The sequence below is a fragment of the Hyla sarda genome, unplaced genomic scaffold (assembly GCF_029499605.1).
Source record: "Hyla sarda isolate aHylSar1 unplaced genomic scaffold, aHylSar1.hap1 scaffold_402, whole genome shotgun sequence".
Classification (NCBI taxonomy): domain Eukaryota; kingdom Metazoa; phylum Chordata; class Amphibia; order Anura; family Hylidae; genus Hyla; species Hyla sarda.
Window position 1 is genome coordinate 177,642 of NW_026610419.1, and position 15,083 is coordinate 192,724.

Genomic DNA, 15,083 nt, shown 5'->3' on the forward strand with positions numbered 1-15,083 from the left:
CTAAATTCTGTGCACAGACTTTGAGATCTATGCTTTAGACTGTATCTAAACCTGCTCCAACATGGACTGACATTCTGGCCTACTTTCAGCCGATGCGACTTGTCTGTCGCTGAACAGTCGCTTTTTATGTATTCAGCACCTATGTATAATGTTGTAAAAATGCTCTAGAAGCTAAAGTTGCAGAAATGTCACACATATTTGGCCTGCAACTTTCTGTGCGACAAATTCAGACAGGAAAAATCAGTATAAATCCTTAGAAAATTATCCCCCAGTGTCTCCATCTGCTGGCGGTATTGAATAAGCATTGCTGCACTGATGGGGTATGCATTAGACGAAAAAAAAGAAGAAAAAGAAGAATAATACGCCCAGAAAAGAGGCGAAAAGGAGAAAAACGTAAAAAAACGTGAAAAAAAAGTAAGAGGAAGAGAAGGGAAAAAAAGGTGGAAATGGGTTTAAAAGTGATTTCGGCGGAGAAATATATATATATATATATATATATATATATATATATATATATATGCGCACACACACACATAGATATAAACGTATTCTCCGTTGAGATATTGCAGCCGCTGCTGTGTCCAGGCCCAGGAGCCTTAGCACTGTGCTGTGATGTCACTCAATACCACTGACATCACTAGGTGTAAACAACATCTCTCCTTTGCTGTGTATGTGACTATGGAGCTGTTTGGTGATGTCGTCTATTACGGCCTTCATAGAAGCAACAGGAGATTGTTGCATCCATCTTGAACCCTCAGAACTACAGTGCTATGATGTCACTCACTTCCACAGGCCTTGCAGAGTGTAAACAACAACAACCCAGCTTTGTTGTGTATGTAACCATAGGGATTTGTGATGTCACCTAGAACCTTCACAGCAGCGACAGCTTTATGAGGAGCATCAGCACTGCTCTGCCTGAGCAGAACCATCACCGCCATAGGTTGTCAAATAACCCGGATTTAACCCACACAGGTAAGTCCAATGGGGTGCAGGCATGTCCTCTATGCTTACAGCTTCCCGTGGGTGTTGGTTTGATACCGTTTGGGGACAGCCAAGGAGGCATCTGCAGGCAACAAAGGTAGGTGTGTGCTTGTGTGTGTGTGTTTCCTATGCAGATCCTAAGCCCAGTGTCACATGCAAGTAGGAGGAGTAAGAAGGGTTCCTGGCAAATCCGGGTTATGGATTGCATTTAAAAAGGCCCCGTGGGAGTGCAATGGGCCCCTGTCTTGCTGCTTAGCAATAATGGTATGGGTTTAGGTTCTGCTGTGTGTACTGGTGGTTGACTGCCCCCCAGCCCAGAGTGTGCATGGAAAATTGTCTGGCAGCCTCCCTGACAGCAAGCAGTGATAGTGCCCATGAAGGGGACCTTGTTGGGCCCGCCCCTTTCACGGTTATCGCTTCTCGGCCTTTTGGCTAAGATCAAGTGTAGTATCTGTTCTTATCAGTTTAATATCTGATACGTCCCCTATCTGGGGACCATATATTAAATGGATTTTTGAGAACGGGGGCCGATTTCGAAGCTTGCTTCCGTCGCCCTATGCATTGACCCGATATGGCAGTATCTTCGGGTACAGTGCACCACCCCCTTACAGGGTTAAAAAGAAAGATTCCTACTTTCATTGCTACCTGCTTGCTGGCTAGCCAGCTAGCCAGCCCTGTGGGCCTTGCTGCTGCTGCAGCCAAAAAACAAAAGGTGGTGCTGCTGCTGCTTCTGCTGCTTCTGCTTCTGCTTGTGTCTGGCCCCTGTTGGAGCGTCCAGGCACAGGACTTCTGCTGCTGCTGACTAAATGGCCTCCTTAATTGGATCATTTGAGTAGCCAGCACACCTGTGCAGGTAGGGCATGACATGATAGGCAGCTGCCTTGATAGCGGGTGGGTGCTGAATGTTCCTAATTGACAAAATAAGATTAATGCTTATGAAGAAATATAAAATCTCATCCCTTCCCCAATATCGCGCCACACCCCTACCCCTTAATTCCCTGGTTGAACTTGATGGACATATGTCTTTTTTCGACCGTACTAACTATGTAACTATGTAACATAACATGGGGGGGGTCTCCTGGCTGTTCACACAGGTGTGTCATTGCTGTACATTGACCATGCATTGCTTCTGTGGTATTGCAAAGGCAAAGACAAATGCTTCCAGCCATCCATTGCACTAATGGATTGGTCATCAGCTGGCTGTCTATGTCCCGCATCAATATAGACCAAAGTACAGAGGGTTAGGCTATGCTATTGTGCACCTACCTGATGCATCAGAAGGTGCGAGGCCCTTGCTAAATTCTGTGCACAGACTTTGAGATCTATGCTTTAGACTGTATCTAAACCTGCTCCAACATGGACTGACATTCTGGCCTACTTTCAGCCGATGCGACTTGTCTGTCGCTGAACAGTCGCTTTTTATGTATTCAGCACCTATGTATAATGTTGTAAAAATGCTCTAGAAGCTAAAGTCGCAGAAATGTCACACATATTTGGCCTGCAACTTTCTGTGCGACAAATTCAGACAGGAAAAATCAGTATAAATCCTTAGAAAATTATCCCCCAGTGTCTCCATCTGCTGGCGGTATTGAATAAGCATTGCTGCACTGATGGGGTATGCATTAGACGAAAAAAAAGAAGAAAAAGAAGAATAATACGCCCAGAAAAGAGGCGAAAAGGAGAAAAACGTAAAAAAACGTGAAAAAAAAGTAAGAGGAAGAGAAGGGAAAAAAAGGTGGAAATGGGTTTAAAAGTGATTTCGGCGGAGAAATATATATATATATATATATATATATATATATATATATATATATATATATATATATGCGCACACACACACATAGATATAAACGTATTCTCCGTTGAGATATTGCAGCCGCTGCTGTGTCCAGGCCCAGGAGCCTTAGCACTGTGCTGTGATGTCACTCAATACCACTGACATCACTAGGTGTAAACAACATCTCTCCTTTGCTGTGTATGTGACTATGGAGCTGTTTGGTGATGTCGTCTATTACGGCCTTCATAGAAGCAACAGGAGATTGTTGCATCCATCTTGAACCCTCAGAACTACAGTGCTATGATGTCACTCACTTCCACAGGCCTTGCAGAGTGTAAACAACAACAACCCAGCTTTGTTGTGTATGTAACCATAGGGATTTGTGATGTCACCTAGAACCTTCACAGCAGCGACAGCTTTATGAGGAGCATCAGCACTGCTCTGCCTGAGCAGAACCATCACCGCCATAGGTTGTCAAATAACCCGGATTTAACCCACACAGGTAAGTCCAATGGGGTGCAGGCATGTCCTCTATGCTTACAGCTTCCCGTGGGTGTTGGTTTGATACCGTTTGGGGACAGCCAAGGAGGCATCTGCAGGCAACAAAGGTAGGTGTGTGCTTGTGTGTGTGTTTCCTATGCAGATCCTAAGCCCAGTGTCACATGCAAGTAGGAGGAGTAAGAAGGGTTCCTGGCAAATCCGGGTTATGGATTGCATTTAAAAAGGCCCCGTGGGAGTGCAATGGGCCCCTGTCTTGCTGCTTAGCAATAATGGTATGGGTTTAGGTTCTGCTGTGTGTACTGGTGGTTGACTGCCCCCCAGCCCAGAGTGTGCATGGAAAATTGTCTGGCAGCCTCCCTGACAGCAAGCAGTGATAGTGCCCATGAAGGGGACCTTGTTGGGCCCGCCCCTTTCACGGTTATCGCTTCTCGGCCTTTTGGCTAAGATCAAGTGTAGTATCTGTTCTTATCAGTTTAATATCTGATACGTCCCCTATCTGGGGACCATATATTAAATGGATTTTTGAGAACGGGGGCCGATTTCGAAGCTTGCTTCCGTCGCCCTATGCATTGACCCGATATGGCAGTATCTTCGGGTACAGTGCACCACCCCCTTACAGGGTTAAAAAGAAAGATTCCTACTTTCATTGCTACCTGCTTGCTGGCTAGCCAGCTAGCCAGCCCTGTGGGCCTTGCTGCTGCTGCAGCCAAAAAACAAAAGGTGGTGCTGCTGCTGCTTCTGCTGCTTCTGCTTCTGCTTGTGTCTGGCCCCTGTTGGAGCGTCCAGGCACAGGACTTCTGCTGCTGCTGACTAAATGGCCTCCTTAATTGGATCATTTGAGTAGCCAGCACACCTGTGCAGGTAGGGCATGACATGATAGGCAGCTGCCTTGATAGCGGGTGGGTGCTGAATGTTCCTAATTGACAAAATAAGATTAATGCTTATGAAGAAATATAAAATCTCATCCCTTCCCCAATATCGCGCCACACCCCTACCCCTTAATTCCCTGGTTGAACTTGATGGACATATGTCTTTTTTCGACCGTACTAACTATGTAACTATGTAACATAACATGGGGGGGGGGGGGGGGGGGTCTCCTGGCTGTTCACACAGGTGTGTCATTGCTGTACATTGACCATGCATTGCTTCTGTGGTATTGCAAAGGCAAAGACAAATGCTTCCAGCCATCCATTGCACTAATGGATTGGTCATCAGCTGGCTGTCTATGTCCCGCATCAATATAGACCAAAGTACAGAGGGTTAGGCTATGCTATTGTGCACCTACCTGATGCATCAGAAGGTGCGAGGCCCTTGCTAAATTCTGTGCACAGACTTTGAGATCTATGCTTTAGACTGTATCTAAACCTGCTCCAACATGGACTGACATTCTGGCCTACTTTCAGCCGATGCGACTTGTCTGTCGCTGAACAGTCGCTTTTTATGTATTCAGCACCTATGTATAATGTTGTAAAAATGCTCTAGAAGCTAAAGTCGCAGAAATGTCACACATATTTGGCCTGCAACTTTCTGTGCGACAAATTCAGACAGGAAAAATCAGTATAAATCCTTAGAAAATTATCCCCCAGTGTCTCCATCTGCTGGCGGTATTGAATAAGCATTGCTGCACTGATGGGGTATGCATTAGACGAAAAAAAAGAAGAAAAAGAAGAATAATACGCCCAGAAAAGAGGCGAAAAGGAGAAAAACGTAAAAAAACGTGAAAAAAAAGTAAGAGGAAGAGAAGGGAAAAAAAGGTGGAAATGGGTTTAAAAGTGATTTCGGCGGAGAAATATATATATATATATATATATATATATATATATATATATATATATATATATATATGCGCACACACACACATAGATATAAACGTATTCTCCGTTGAGATATTGCAGCCGCTGCTGTGTCCAGGCCCAGGAGCCTTAGCACTGTGCTGTGATGTCACTCAATACCACTGACATCACTAGGTGTAAACAACATCTCTCCTTTGCTGTGTATGTGACTATGGAGCTGTTTGGTGATGTCGTCTATTACGGCCTTCATAGAAGCAACAGGAGATTGTTGCATCCATCTTGAACCCTCAGAACTACAGTGCTATGATGTCACTCACTTCCACAGGCCTTGCAGAGTGTAAACAACAACAACCCAGCTTTGTTGTGTATGTAACCATAGGGATTTGTGATGTCACCTAGAACCTTCACAGCAGCGACAGCTTTATGAGGAGCATCAGCACTGCTCTGCCTGAGCAGAACCATCACCGCCATAGGTTGTCAAATAACCCGGATTTAACCCACACAGGTAAGTCCAATGGGGTGCAGGCATGTCCTCTATGCTTACAGCTTCCCGTGGGTGTTGGTTTGATACCGTTTGGGGACAGCCAAGGAGGCATCTGCAGGCAACAAAGGTAGGTGTGTGCTTGTGTGTGTGTTTCCTATGCAGATCCTAAGCCCAGTGTCACATGCAAGTAGGAGGAGTAAGAAGGGTTCCTGGCAAATCCGGGTTATGGATTGCATTTAAAAAGGCCCCGTGGGAGTGCAATGGGCCCCTGTCTTGCTGCTTAGCAATAATGGTATGGGTTTAGGTTCTGCTGTGTGTACTGGTGGTTGACTGCCCCCCAGCCCAGAGTGTGCATGGAAAATTGTCTGGCAGCCTCCCTGACAGCAAGCAGTGATAGTGCCCATGAAGGGGACCTTGTTGGGCCCGCCCCTTTCACGGTTATCGCTTCTCGGCCTTTTGGCTAAGATCAAGTGTAGTATCTGTTCTTATCAGTTTAATATCTGATACGTCCCCTATCTGGGGACCATATATTAAATGGATTTTTGAGAACGGGGGCCGATTTCGAAGCTTGCTTCCGTCGCCCTATGCATTGACCCGATATGGCAGTATCTTCGGGTACAGTGCACCACCCCCTTACAGGGTTAAAAAGAAAGATTCCTACTTTCATTGCTACCTGCTTGCTGGCTAGCCAGCTAGCCAGCCCTGTGGGCCTTGCTGCTGCTGCAGCCAAAAAACAAAAGGTGGTGCTGCTGCTGCTTCTGCTGCTTCTGCTTCTGCTTGTGTCTGGCCCCTGTTGGAGCGTCCAGGCACAGGACTTCTGCTGCTGCTGACTAAATGGCCTCCTTAATTGGATCATTTGAGTAGCCAGCACACCTGTGCAGGTAGGGCATGACATGATAGGCAGCTGCCTTGATAGCGGGTGGGTGCTGAATGTTCCTAATTGACAAAATAAGATTAATGCTTATGAAGAAATATAAAATCTCATCCCTTCCCCAATATCGCGCCACACCCCTACCCCTTAATTCCCTGGTTGAACTTGATGGACATATGTCTTTTTTCGACCGTACTAACTATGTAACTATGTAACATAACATGGGGGGGGGGGGGGGGGTCTCCTGGCTGTTCACACAGGTGTGTCATTGCTGTACATTGACCATGCATTGCTTCTGTGGTATTGCAAAGGCAAAGACAAATGCTTCCAGCCATCCATTGCACTAATGGATTGGTCATCAGCTGGCTGTCTATGTCCCGCATCAATATAGACCAAAGTACAGAGGGTTAGGCTATGCTATTGTGCACCTACCTGATGCATCAGAAGGTGCGAGGCCCTTGCTAAATTCTGTGCACAGACTTTGAGATCTATGCTTTAGACTGTATCTAAACCTGCTCCAACATGGACTGACATTCTGGCCTACTTTCAGCCGATGCGACTTGTCTGTCGCTGAACAGTCGCTTTTTATGTATTCAGCACCTATGTATAATGTTGTAAAAATGCTCTAGAAGCTAAAGTCGCAGAAATGTCACACATATTTGGCCTGCAACTTTCTGTGCGACAAATTCAGACAGGAAAGATCAGTATAAATCCTTAGAAAATTATCCCCCAGTGTCTCCATCTGCTGGCGGTATTGAATAAGCATTGCTGCACTGATGGGGTATGCATTAGACGAAAAAAAAGAAGAAAAAGAAGAATAATACGCCCAGAAAAGAGGCGAAAAGGAGAAAAACGTAAAAAAACGTGAAAAAAAAGTAAGAGGAAGAGAAGGGAAAAAAAGGTGGAAATGGGTTTAAAAGTGATTTCGGCGGAGAAATATATATATATATATATATATATATATATATGCGCACACACACACATAGATATAAACGTATTCTCCGTTGAGATATTGCAGCCGCTGCTGTGTCCAGGCCCAGGAGCCTTAGCACTGTGCTGTGATGTCACTCAATACCACTGACATCACTAGGTGTAAACAACATCTCTCCTTTGCTGTGTATGTGACTATGGAGCTGTTTGGTGATGTCGTCTATTACGGCCTTCATAGAAGCAACAGGAGATTGTTGCATCCATCTTGAACCCTCAGAACTACAGTGCTATGATGTCACTCACTTCCACAGGCCTTGCAGAGTGTAAACAACAACAACCCAGCTTTGTTGTGTATGTAACCATAGGGATTTGTGATGTCACCTAGAACCTTCACAGCAGCGACAGCTTTATGAGGAGCATCAGCACTGCTCTGCCTGAGCAGAACCATCACCGCCATAGGTTGTCAAATAACCCGGATTTAACCCACACAGGTAAGTCCAATGGGGTGCAGGCATGTCCTCTATGCTTACAGCTTCCCGTGGGTGTTGGTTTGATACCGTTTGGGGACAGCCAAGGAGGCATCTGCAGGCAACAAAGGTAGGTGTGTGCTTGTGTGTGTGTTTCCTATGCAGATCCTAAGCCCAGTGTCACATGCAAGTAGGAGGAGTAAGAAGGGTTCCTGGCAAATCCGGGTTATGGATTGCATTTAAAAAGGCCCCGTGGGAGTGCAATGGGCCCCTGTCTTGCTGCTTAGCAATAATGGTATGGGTTTAGGTTCTGCTGTGTGTACTGGTGGTTGACTGCCCCCCAGCCCAGAGTGTGCATGGAAAATTGTCTGGCAGCCTCCCTGACAGCAAGCAGTGATAGTGCCCATGAAGGGGACCTTGTTGGGCCCGCCCCTTTCACGGTTATCGCTTCTCGGCCTTTTGGCTAAGATCAAGTGTAGTATCTGTTCTTATCAGTTTAATATCTGATACGTCCCCTATCTGGGGACCATATATTAAATGGATTTTTGAGAACGGGGGCCGATTTCGAAGCTTGCTTCCGTCGCCCTATGCATTGACCCGATATGGCAGTATCTTCGGGTACAGTGCACCACCCCCTTACAGGGTTAAAAAGAAAGATTCCTACTTTCATTGCTACCTGCTTGCTGGCTAGCCAGCTAGCCAGCCCTGTGGGCCTTGCTGCTGCTGCAGCCAAAAAACAAAAGGTGGTGCTGCTGCTGCTTCTGCTGCTTCTGCTTCTGCTTGTGTCTGGCCCCTGTTGGAGCGTCCAGGCACAGGACTTCTGCTGCTGCTGACTAAATGGCCTCCTTAATTGGATCATTTGAGTAGCCAGCACACCTGTGCAGGTAGGGCATGACATGATAGGCAGCTGCCTTGATAGCGGGTGGGTGCTGAATGTTCCTAATTGACAAAATAAGATTAATGCTTATGAAGAAATATAAAATCTCATCCCTTCCCCAATATCGCGCCACACCCCTACCCCTTAATTCCCTGGTTGAACTTGATGGACATATGTCTTTTTTCGACCGTACTAACTATGTAACTATGTAACATAACATGGGGGGGGGGGGGGGGGGTCTCCTGGCTGTTCACACAGGTGTGTCATTGCTGTACATTGACCATGCATTGCTTCTGTGGTATTGCAAAGGCAAAGACAAATGCTTCCAGCCATCCATTGCACTAATGGATTGGTCATCAGCTGGCTGTCTATGTCCCGCATCAATATAGACCAAAGTACAGAGGGTTAGGCTATGCTATTGTGCACCTACCTGATGCATCAGAAGGTGCGAGGCCCTTGCTAAATTCTGTGCACAGACTTTGAGATCTATGCTTTAGACTGTATCTAAACCTGCTCCAACATGGACTGACATTCTGGCCTACTTTCAGCCGATGCGACTTGTCTGTCGCTGAACAGTCGCTTTTTATGTATTCAGCACCTATGTATAATGTTGTAAAAATGCTCTAGAAGCTAAAGTCGCAGAAATGTCACACATATTTGGCCTGCAACTTTCTGTGCGACAAATTCAGACAGGAAAAATCAGTATAAATCCTTAGAAAATTATCCCCCAGTGTCTCCATCTGCTGGCGGTATTGAATAAGCATTGCTGCACTGATGGGGTATGCATTAGACGAAAAAAAAGAAGAAAAAGAAGAATAATACGCCCAGAAAAGAGGCGAAAAGGAGAAAAACGTAAAAAAACGTGAAAAAAAAGTAAGAGGAAGAGAAGGGAAAAAAAGGTGGAAATGGGTTTAAAAGTGATTTCGGCGGAGAAATATATATATATATATATATATATATATATATATATATATATATATGCGCACACACACACATAGATATAAACGTATTCTCCGTTGAGATATTGCAGCCGCTGCTGTGTCCAGGCCCAGGAGCCTTAGCACTGTGCTGTGATGTCACTCAATACCACTGACATCACTAGGTGTAAACAACATCTCTCCTTTGCTGTGTATGTGACTATGGAGCTGTTTGGTGATGTCGTCTATTACGGCCTTCATAGAAGCAACAGGAGATTGTTGCATCCATCTTGAACCCTCAGAACTACAGTGCTATGATGTCACTCACTTCCACAGGCCTTGCAGAGTGTAAACAACAACAACCCAGCTTTGTTGTGTATGTAACCATAGGGATTTGTGATGTCACCTAGAACCTTCACAGCAGCGACAGCTTTATGAGGAGCATCAGCACTGCTCTGCCTGAGCAGAACCATCACCGCCATAGGTTGTCAAATAACCCGGATTTAACCAACACAGGTAAGTCCAATGGGGTGCAGGCATGTCCTCTATGCTTACAGCTTCCCGTGGGTGTTGGTTTGATACCGTTTGGGGACAGCCAAGGAGGCATCTGCAGGCAACAAAGGTAGGTGTGTGCTTGTGTGTGTGTTTCCTATGCAGATCCTAAGCCCAGTGTCACATGCAAGTAGGAGGAGTAAGAAGGGTTCCTGGCAAATCCGGGTTATGGATTGCATTTAAAAAGGCCCCGTGGGAGTGCAATGGGCCCCTGTCTTGCTGCTTAGCAATAATGGTATGGGTTTAGGTTCTGCTGTGTGTACTGGTGGTTGACTGCCCCCCAGCCCAGAGTGTGCATGGAAAATTGTCTGGCAGCCTCCCTGACAGCAAGCAGTGATAGTGCCCATGAAGGGGACCTTGTTGGGCCCGCCCCTTTCACGGTTATCGCTTCTCGGCCTTTTGGCTAAGATCAAGTGTAGTATCTGTTCTTATCAGTTTAATATCTGATACGTCCCCTATCTGGGGACCATATATTAAATGGATTTTTGAGAACGGGGGCCGATTTCGAAGCTTGCTTCCGTCGCCCTATGCATTGACCCGATATGGCAGTATCTTCGGGTACAGTGCACCACCCCCTTACAGGGTTAAAAAGAAAGATTCCTACTTTCATTGCTACCTGCTTGCTGGCTAGCCAGCTAGCCAGCCCTGTGGGCCTTGCTGCTGCTGCAGCCAAAAAACAAAAGGTGGTGCTGCTGCTGCTTCTGCTGCTTCTGCTTCTGCTTGTGTCTGGCCCCTGTTGGAGCGTCCAGGCACAGGACTTCTGCTGCTGCTGACTAAATGGCCTCCTTAATTGGATCATTTGAGTAGCCAGCACACCTGTGCAGGTAGGGCATGACATGATAGGCAGCTGCCTTGATAGCGGGTGGGTGCTGAATGTTCCTAATTGACAAAATAAGATTAATGCTTATGAAGAAATATAAAATCTCATCCCTTCCCCAATATCGCGCCACACCCCTACCCCTTAATTCCCTGGTTGAACTTGATGGACATATGTCTTTTTTCGACCGTACTAACTATGTAACTATGTAACATAACATGGGGGGGGGTCTCCTGGCTGTTCACACAGGTGTGTCATTGCTGTACATTGACCATGCATTGCTTCTGTGGTATTGCAAAGGCAAAGACAAATGCTTCCAGCCATCCATTGCACTAATGGATTGGTCATCAGCTGGCTGTCTATGTCCCGCATCAATATAGACCAAAGTACAGAGGGTTAGGCTATGCTATTGTGCACCTACCTGATGCATCAGAAGGTGCGAGGCCCTTGCTAAATTCTGTGCACAGACTTTGAGATCTATGCTTTAGACTGTATCTAAACCTGCTCCAACATGGACTGACATTCTGGCCTACTTTCAGCCGATGCGACTTGTCTGTCGCTGAACAGTCGCTTTTTATGTATTCAGCACCTATGTATAATGTTGTAAAAATGCTCTAGAAGCTAAAGTCGCAGAAATGTCACACATATTTGGCCTGCAACTTTCTGTGCGACAAATTCAGACAGGAAAAATCAGTATAAATCCTTAGAAAATTATCCCCCAGTGTCTCCATCTGCTGGCGGTATTGAATAAGCATTGCTGCACTGATGGGGTATGCATTAGACGAAAAAAAAGAAGAAAAAGAAGAATAATACGCCCAGAAAAGAGGCGAAAAGGAGAAAAACGTAAAAAAACGTGAAAAAAAAGTAAGAGGAAGAGAAGGGAAAAAAAGGTGGAAATGGGTTTAAAAGTGATTTCGGCGGAGAAATATATATATATATATATATATATATATATATATATATATATATGCGCACACACACACATAGATATAAACGTATTCTCCGTTGAGATATTGCAGCCGCTGCTGTGTCCAGGCCCAGGAGCCTTAGCACTGTGCTGTGATGTCACTCAATACCACTGACATCACTAGGTGTAAACAACATCTCTCCTTTGCTGTGTATGTGACTATGGAGCTGTTTGGTGATGTCGTCTATTATGGCCTTCATAGAAGCAACAGGAGATTGTTGCATCCATCTAGAACCCTCAGAACTACAGTGCTATGATGTCACTCACTTCCACAGGCCTTGCAGAGTGTAAACAACAACAACCCAGCTTTGTTGTGTATGTAACCATAGGGATTTGTGATGTCACCTAGAACCTTCACAGCAGCGACAGCTTTATGAGGAGCATCAGCACTGCTCTGCCTGAGCAGAACCATCACCGCCATAGGTTGTCAAATAACCCGGATTTAACCCACACAGGTAAGTCCAATGGGGTGCAGGCATGTCCTCTATGCTTACAGCTTCCCGTGGGTGTTGGTTTGATACCGTTTGGGGACAGCCAAGGAGGCATCTGCAGGCAACAAAGGTAGGTGTGTGCTTGTGTGTGTGTTTCCTATGCAGATCCTAAGCCCAGTGTCACATGCAAGTAGGAGGAGTAAGAAGGGTTCCTGGCAAATCCGGGTTATGGATTGCATTTAAAAAGGCCCCGTGGGAGTGCAATGGGCCCCTGTCTTGCTGCTTAGCAATAATGGTATGGGTTTAGGTTCTGCTGTGTGTACTGGTGGTTGACTGCCCCCCAGCCCAGAGTGTGCATGGAAAATTGTCTGGCAGCCTCCCTGACAGCAAGCAGTGATAGTGCCCATGAAGGGGACCTTGTTGGGCCCGCCCCTTTCACGGTTATCGCTTCTCGGCCTTTTGGCTAAGATCAAGTGTAGTATCTGTTCTTATCAGTTTAATATCTGATACGTCCCCTATCTGGGGACCATATATTAAATGGATTTTTGAGAACGGGGGCCGATTTCGAAGCTTGCTTCCGTCGCCCTATGCATTGACCCGATATGGCAGTATCTTCGGGTACAGTGCACCACCCCCTTACAGGGTTAAAAAGAAAGATTCCTACTTTCATTGCTACCTGCTTGCTGGCTAGCCAGCTAGCCAGCCCTGTGGGCCTTGCTGCTGCTGCAGCCAAAAAACAAAAGGTGGTGCTGCTGCTGCTTCTGCTGCTTCTGCTTCTGCTTGTGTCTGGCCCCTGTTGGAGCGTCCAGGCACAGGACTTCTGCTGCTGCTGACTAAATGGCCTCCTTAATTGGATCATTTGAGTAGCCAGCACACCTGTGCAGGTAGGGCATGACATGATAGGCAGCTGCCTTGATAGCGGGTGGGTGCTGAATGTTCCTAATTGACAAAATAAGATTAATGCTTATGAAGAAATATAAAATCTCATCCCTTCCCCAATATCGCGCCACACCCCTACCCCTTAATTCCCTGGTTGAACTTGATGGACATATGTCTTTTTTCGACCGTACTAACTATGTAACTATGTAACATAACATGGGGGGGGGGGGGTCTCCTGGCTGTTCACACAGGTGTGTCATTGCTGTACATTGACCATGCATTGCTTCTGTGGTATTGCAAAGGCAAAGACAAATGCTTCCAGCCATCCATTGCACTAATGGATTGGTCATCAGCTGGCTGTCTATGTCCCGCATCAATATAGACCAAAGTACAGAGGGTTAGGCTATGCTATTGTGCACCTACCTGATGCATCAGAAGGTGCGAGGCCCTTGCTAAATTCTGTGCACAGACTTTGAGATCTATGCTTTAGACTGTATCTAAACCTGCTCCAACATGGACTGACATTCTGGCCTACTTTCAGCCGATGCGACTTGTCTGTCGCTGAACAGTCGCTTTTTATGTATTCAGCACCTATGTATAATGTTGTAAAAATGCTCTAGAAGCTAAAGTCGCAGAAATGTCACACATATTTGGCCTGCAACTTTCTGTGCGACAAATTCAGACAGGAAAAATCAGTATAAATCCTTAGAAAATTATCCCCCAGTGTCTCCATCTGCTGGCGGTATTGAATAAGCATTGCTGCACTGATGGGGTATGCATTAGACGAAAAAAAAGAAGAAAAAGAAGAATAATACGCCCAGAAAAGAGGCGAAAAGGAGAAAAACGTAAAAAAACGTGAAAAAAAAGTAAGAGGAAGAGAAGGGAAAAAAAGGTGGAAATGGGTTTAAAAGTGATTTCGGCGGAGAATATATATATATATATATATATATATATATATATATATATATATATGCGCACACACACACATAGATATAAACGTATTCTCCGTTGAGATATTGCAGCCGCTGCTGTGTCCAGGCCCAGGAGCCTTAGCACTGTGCTGTGATGTCACTCAATACCACTGACATCACTAGGTGTAAACAACATCTCTCCTTTGCTGTGTATGTGACTATGGAGCTGTTTGGTGATGTCGTCTATTACGGCCTTCATAGAAGCAACAGGAGATTGTTGCATCCATCTTGAACCCTCCAGAACTACAGTGCTATGATGTCACTCACTTCCACAGGCCTTGCAGAGTGTAAACAACAACAACCCAGCTTTGTTGTGTATGTAACCATAGGGATTTGTGATGTCACCTAGAACCTTCACAGCAGCGACAGCTTTATGAGGAGCATCAGCACTGCTCTGCCTGAGCAGAACCATCACCGCCATAGGTTGTCAAATAACCCGGATTTAACCCACACAGGTAAGTCCAATGGGGTGCAGGCATGTCCTCTATGCTTACAGCTTCCCGTGGGTGTTGGTTTGATACCGTTTGGGGACAGCCAAGGAGGCATCTGCAGGCAACAAAGGTAGGTGTGTGCTTGTGTGTGTGTTTCCTATGCAGATCCTAAGCCCAGTGTCACATGCAAGTAGGAGGAGTAAGAAGGGTTCCTGGCAAATCCGGGTTATGGATTGCATTAAAAAAGGCCCCGTGGGAGTGCAATGGGCCCCTGTCTTGCTGCTTAGCAATAATGGTATGGGTTTAGGTTCTGCTGTGTGTACTGGTGTTTGACTGCCCCCCAGCCCAGAGTGTGCATGGAAAATTGTCTGGCAGCCTCCCTGACAGCAAGCAGTGATAGTGCCCATGAAGGGGACCTTGTTGGGCCCGCCCCTTTC

The 15,083-nt window shown here is 46.0% G+C and overlaps 6 non-coding genes across 6 annotated transcripts; all 6 read left to right on the forward strand.

Moving 5' to 3' along the window:
• Positions 1 to 1,393: 1,393 nt before the first annotated feature.
• On the forward strand, positions 1,394 to 1,584 carry LOC130333352 (U2 spliceosomal RNA). The gene has a single exon (XR_008875567.1). It is a non-coding gene; the product is annotated as a U2 spliceosomal RNA (small nuclear RNA).
• Positions 1,585 to 3,679: 2,095 nt separating this feature from the next.
• On the forward strand, positions 3,680 to 3,870 carry LOC130333229 (U2 spliceosomal RNA). The gene has a single exon (XR_008875464.1). It is a non-coding gene; the product is annotated as a U2 spliceosomal RNA (small nuclear RNA).
• Positions 3,871 to 5,976: 2,106 nt separating this feature from the next.
• Positions 5,977 to 6,167, forward strand: LOC130333230 (U2 spliceosomal RNA). The gene has a single exon (XR_008875465.1). It is a non-coding gene; the product is annotated as a U2 spliceosomal RNA (small nuclear RNA).
• A 2,080-nt stretch (positions 6,168 to 8,247) lies between these two features.
• Positions 8,248 to 8,438, forward strand: LOC130333231 (U2 spliceosomal RNA). The gene has a single exon (XR_008875466.1). It is a non-coding gene; the product is annotated as a U2 spliceosomal RNA (small nuclear RNA).
• A 2,095-nt stretch (positions 8,439 to 10,533) lies between these two features.
• LOC130333232 (U2 spliceosomal RNA) lies at positions 10,534 to 10,724 on the forward strand. The gene has a single exon (XR_008875467.1). It is a non-coding gene; the product is annotated as a U2 spliceosomal RNA (small nuclear RNA).
• Positions 10,725 to 12,808: 2,084 nt separating this feature from the next.
• On the forward strand, positions 12,809 to 12,999 carry LOC130333233 (U2 spliceosomal RNA). The gene has a single exon (XR_008875468.1). It is a non-coding gene; the product is annotated as a U2 spliceosomal RNA (small nuclear RNA).
• Positions 13,000 to 15,083: the final 2,084 nt, after the last annotated feature.